The following is a 6,252-nucleotide window of genomic DNA, read 5'->3' on the forward strand; positions in this document are numbered from 1 at the left end:
GTCTTGCACAGCTGCTTGTCGCGCCACATCTTTGCCCTCTTGTAAAAACCCTACGGAGAACACTGTCATCATACAGGGAAGGAAACTCATTGCCAACATTGTCTTTTTTTCTGATTTGTCTCATTGATATGAATCATCTGTTCAGAATTGTTTACAGAACCAGGAGTGACGGATGTACTGTCATTGGTTGTGTAAAAATCAGTCTCTGATTCCACCACTTCTTCATTTCCTTCTGTTCCAGTATTAGTCAGTATTGTTGGACATTCAGTGCGCAAGATGATCTGCAACATTTCGCGAAATCTATCAGCAATATAAATCACTAGGCTATGTATGTTGGGGTTACAGCACACAATCTTATTTGCGCTAGTGATATGGATGTACATTGTATCATCAGACAGCGTCGATCTAAAAAAATTGTAAATCTGAAAATTTACTCAGAAAAAAAAAATTTGCACAGCTTTTCTCAATTGGAAAAATTTTTTTTTAGAAATTTACAATTGGAAAAAAAAAAATTTCACAATTTCATTGTGACCACCCCCCTCCCAAGATCTAATGGTCCATCCCTTATATCACAGTATCTCTATGGTTTAGAGAGCCTGTGGTATTTATTCATCATGAACTCGGTGAAGACATTTTGTTATTTCCCTTTTACATAAATACTCTTTCGCGATACAGGGCGTACAACCCAGTTTTACAGTCGAGTTGGCAACTCTTTTCAGTGCAGTTTTCGACCAATAACAAGTCGTAAGGGTACCTGTTTGTGCTGCGGGCTAGATCCATTCGTCACGCGTGATAAATGCCCGTGGATATTTCTGTAAGGGAAGAGCCCTTTTTAGGCGGGGGAGGGAGAGTGGAAAAATTGGTACTGCAGGAATTTTTGTCTGGCGCTGTGACGGCAGTTCTTTTATATATGGTCAGTCCTGCATCAGTGGTCAGTTCAGCGTATGCAGAAGCAATGCATTTTTCCTAGGTAATCAATTTGTAACATGCGGTGCATAATTCTACCTACATGTCACTGGTTGAGTGAAGTCTAAACCTACAAATAACTTGTAATATCCTACGTAAGTAGAAATAGACAGCATTTTACAATCCATGCGTAAATCAGACTTGCAGAAATGGTTAGTCCACACCAATGTTGAACATTTTAGTTAGGCGGCGCATCTCCAGAGAATACGAGGGAACGATCAAATTCGCTAGTTTGCTGATTTCAGCACGGACGATATTTTTACATCTGTCGGTTGGCACATGTTTCTACTCAAACCATTACAGGATCAGATTATTTTTTTTCTCCTTTTCTACCTGCCGACAATTCCCCAATGCATTATCCCAGTCATCAAATGGTTCTCCCTGATGCATGATAGGCTAGCGCCTGTTCAAGGCTGCTGTGACTAAAATTCACACCAAGAGTCGTGGGTGCGTTAAAGCGGGTAACTGAACATCAGTGATCTGTCTTCCTGATATCAGCGCTGGACCGAAGATCAATATATTGCCACTTATAAAGAGGTATTTGACATTAGTATGAAGATCGACTCACTTTTACTGAGTAAAAGTGAATCGGCTGACGTCGGACTCCAACTCTTGAACCAAAGAGGGAGAGAGGGATAGCGTGAATGAATGATGATCGAAGCCTTGGATTATCTTTTTTGTAACCATGACACAGGTGTAACTTACATCCAATGGTTAAACACCGGACTGAGTCATTTTTTAGAAATCGATTGACTTTGTGATGTATTCTAGGCCTACGATCAGAGTTATTCAGTTATAAAACAGCTGCAGCAGCAATCCCAAGTACGATTGACAAGTATTGAATCCATGAGTAATATCGAGGGAGCGAGTAATGCTTGCGGCTTCTAGTGTAAGCTTATTTGATCATCTCGTGTTTGTAAGCGAGCAGCAGACGTTTCTGTGGATAATTTTATCATAAGGGACGGTTCAGAATTTACTTCCAGGGGGTGGAGGATTTTCAGGGGGGCCACCCATTTTTCTCAACAAAAATTAGGGGGGGGGCAGACAAAAATACCACAATCTTTTAGGGGGGGGCAAGGAAAAAAAAACATCAATTCAATGTTTTCCCAGAATTTCTTATCTCTACAAAAGAGAACCATAGACGCTACCTGGGTGACAGATAAACTCAACATGTTTAGTTAAACTCCTTTAGCTGCCAAATTCGGTAATATTCACAGTGGTTTGTTTTATGTATCTACTGCAGTATATTGTTCTCCTCCCTGAAGCGTTATGAAATGTCCAGTATTAGCATGTCAACACAAACCATACAGTGAACAGTCAGGGTTGTTTTTGTTGAAAAGAGATCTCGGATCAAGTCCAGACTAGAATTCATTTGTCAACAATAATAATGGTCATTTATGTTCACACTGGTATGCTGCTAAATACAGCATTGGGTGTTTTATGTAGTGATAGAATAACAAACAAATGCTGACACACAGACATGAACATTGAACAAAGGCTAAAAATTACAGCAAATGTCTTTTTAAGGTTGGGTTTACCTTGTAGCTTGTAAAGCAGTTGAAAGTTGTGTGGATAAAGAAGTTAATTTATGCAAATGTATGCAAATCACCCGTTTTCTTGGCTTCTTTTTCCTCCCAATTTCAAAATTCCAAAGAATTTAACTCCACTCCGGCTTGGTCAAATTTTCTGAAATTATGTTTTTTAAATGCTATATAACAAAACGACTATCAATTGGTTTTTGTTTGGCAACAAAGCTCTTACATTTTGAATAAGAGGCATCTTGAATAAGAGGCATTTTAATTTTGCTGATCATATTTTAATCAATTATTAGAGTGTCAGTTTTTAAACCCCTACAATTTTAAAATGAGGATGGATAATGCCAAATAAAATAATTGTTTTTTTCTACTTATACTCTCCTTTCAAGTGAAATATTACATTTCAGAAAATACTGTATAGTTTTTGACTTAAATTAATTTTTATCATTAATAACAAAATTTGGGTTTTTTACCCCAAATATACACCCACTTCATCGTTTGAGTAAACTACTGCTAGGATACTAAACTTTAGAGTCTCTGCTTTTTGAAAATATATGGTATGAGGGGGTTTCCTTGTCATCTTTGATGAGAAATATTGCTTTGAAAAACAATGTGTTGGCAACATGCAGCTCCACCTTACTTCAAAACAAAACGACTTGCTACTCTGCCACTTCTTAAAGTAACATGGTCACGTTGGTTCTCTGGGGTTTTGTCAGTGTCAGTGTCTGTGTCACTATCATATTCAGAACCAACACCATCATCATCACTCTCAATGACTCCAATGACAGAGATTTCCAATTGAGTGTCACTGCTATCTGACTCTGACTCATCTGTGACATAAGTTGTTACAATATCTTTCCCTGACAGTTTTCTTAAATTGAATGAAGGTTGTGCATGTATATGTGCCCTTATAATTTGAACTTTTTCAGCTTTCAATTTTTTTGTTTTGATAATTTATGTTTATCAAGGTATTTATCTAATTCTTTTACGTTTAAATTTTGAAGGTTCGCACTCAAGAGCAACCACAGGCGACCCATAAAGCACTACTGAGATTTTCACTCTGTTTTCTCTATCATTTTCTCTCCTTTCTTCATGCACTGACTGATCGGAGTAAATAAAATAAATGGTTTATATAACCTAACCTAGCCTCTGTGACTCTTTATTTATTTTACACTCCATTACATGGACGTATATCTCTCATGCACACATGTTCTAATTAATTAGTCAACACAACTAATTATGCTAATCCGTGGACTTATCAGAGGTTGGTCAACATCGGAAAGATAGTGATTTTCCTATCTTTCGCGATGTTGACCAACCCGTAAAATCCCTGATAAGTCCACGGATTAGCATAATTAGTTGTGTTGACTAATTAATTACAGCATGTGTGTATGAGAGATATACGTCCTTGTAATGGAGTGTAAAATAAATAAAGAGTCACAGAGGCTAGGTTAGGTTATATAAACCATTTATTTTATTTACTCCGATCAGTCAGAGCATGAAGAAAGGAGAGAAAATGATAGAGAAAACAGAGTGAAAATCTCAGTAATACTTTTTTGGTCGCCTGTGGAGCAACTTTAACCAGTCATAGTCCTCGTATTTTTTATCCTCTCTTCTTTTCTGCTCCTTTTTTCTATGTTTCATTCTCATCCGTCAATTTTACCGTTTCTAAATTTTTTCAATGTTCTACATAACTTTTTACAGTGCTTTAATACATCTACTATAAATTTTTTTGAAAATAAATTTATGGCCGTGTCATATTCAAGTTGCTTTTCAGCGAAAAGTTTTTTAATGTTGAAAATAAAAATATTATGTATTACTGTCAAAAATATATGGTGAAAAATTTACAAAAGGGTTGATTTTCCAATAATCCTGATTTTCCAATTATCCTGTATGTGCATCCAGAAGATCATGTGGCACTGCATCAATGCTATGGTGTCGGATTGCTGAAATATCGTGTACACAAGAAATTTGCTGTAGTCCAAGAAGTGATCTCAGTGTGTATGAGGCTAGGAGAAGTGTGGATAGGCTTACACATTGTGTATTGATGCTAATACTTTTGTGTCCCATTCACTCTGATATGTATAATCAAAGATTTCTCAGTGGCGGCCGACAGAAAAGGCAAAAAAACAAATTAACATGTATTGTTTTGTGTCATCTGAAAACATGCGCATCATGACTATTTTAAAATAAACATTTGCTTAAAAAATTTGAAATATGAATGCTCTGTCCATTTTGAAAAATACTGCTGACAAAATGTGAACTTTAAATTACACAGGGTTATCTACATTTTAATATGAACATTGGATTGTGAATGGAATGAGCAGAATAATATGTAAATTCATGTTTTGGATAAGGTGTTTTGTTAAAGAAATGTTCTAAAATATTCCTCAGCATTGTTGCTTTCAGTGGCAGCTACTTGGTTTTATGACAACTATATTAGAAAAAAAGAGAAAAGTAAAAACAAGATGGCTTTCACCAATTTTAATTCCTAATGTTTAAAACTTTCACCGTGAGTCTGCAAATATTCAGCATCATCAAATGAAAATGTATGCTGAACTTGTGCATGTACATCTCACTTTCCAGAAATATCTGGATATCTGCAAATGATGTAGATGATGTAGTACCATTAAACTTCAAGATATATATCACTTTACCAATTATCTGCTCCTCTGATTTTCTGTTCACCATTTCTAACTGACATCTTTGCTTGTCTTTGTGTGCATCATATGTATCAGTGAGACATAACGAAAAAAGTATTCATACTTAGTAATTAACTTTTTTTCAGAAATTTACAACCAGATATGTTTATTGCTACCCTTTCCAAAAGTGTGCCACTTGCAGTCCCTGCAAATCATTCTTTTTATAGTCACATAACCCTGAAATGATTTGTTATATCTGATCATCGATTAAATGTCCACTACAGTTCCTGCAACTTGTTAGACTGGATATGTCTATAGTGTGTAAGCATGCATGTATATATTAGGGGGGGCCATGGAAAAAAACCCAGGAAAAATGAGGGGGGCCATAGATTTTTTCTATAATTTACTAGGGGGGGGCGTGGAAAAAAATCACCCAGAAAATAGAAAATCCTCCACCCTCCCCCTGGAAGTAAATTCTGAATCGTCCCTAAAATCAGTCTGACACAGATCCATAACTACCACATGACCACCATAAACCGTTTAAATGCTTATCTTTGCTTAACATTTTTACTTCTTTCGTGAGAAACTGACAGGCTATGAAGTGCACTTGTCCTTCCAGGTACACGGGTATTCTCAAACTCTAGATCTCATACGATAAAACGAGGTAGCGCCACAAGCGGTGTATTACAAATTCTTTTGTTTAACCATGGCGCTAGAAGGAAACGGACGCTCTGGCACCATCATCTCTCACCTTACTATCATGCCGTGATTGTATCCCTGCCCTTCAGGATCAAAAGCATGACAGCATCTATATTCTAGTGCAGCTTCGTAAAGATGTGCCTTTCAATTAAGAAGATGAATGTGATACATTCACTTGTATTAGATGTACAAAGTACTAACATGCTCATCGATACAAAAAATGTGTTTTCTGATGGGTAAGGAATTCCTGCTTTTTCTGCTGACTCGATGCGTGTAATTTGTGATTTCATAATCTCGTGGTTTACAAATATTACATATTACAACATATTACAACATTTATTGCCATCTTGTTGCTTTCGCAAAAAAATATCATATGACCTGAAATGTCAAAAAAAGTGAGAAATTCTGGG

Source organism: Ptychodera flava, chromosome 12 (genome assembly GCF_041260155.1).
Source record: "Ptychodera flava strain L36383 chromosome 12, AS_Pfla_20210202, whole genome shotgun sequence".
Lineage (NCBI taxonomy): Eukaryota > Metazoa > Hemichordata > Enteropneusta > Ptychoderidae > Ptychodera > Ptychodera flava.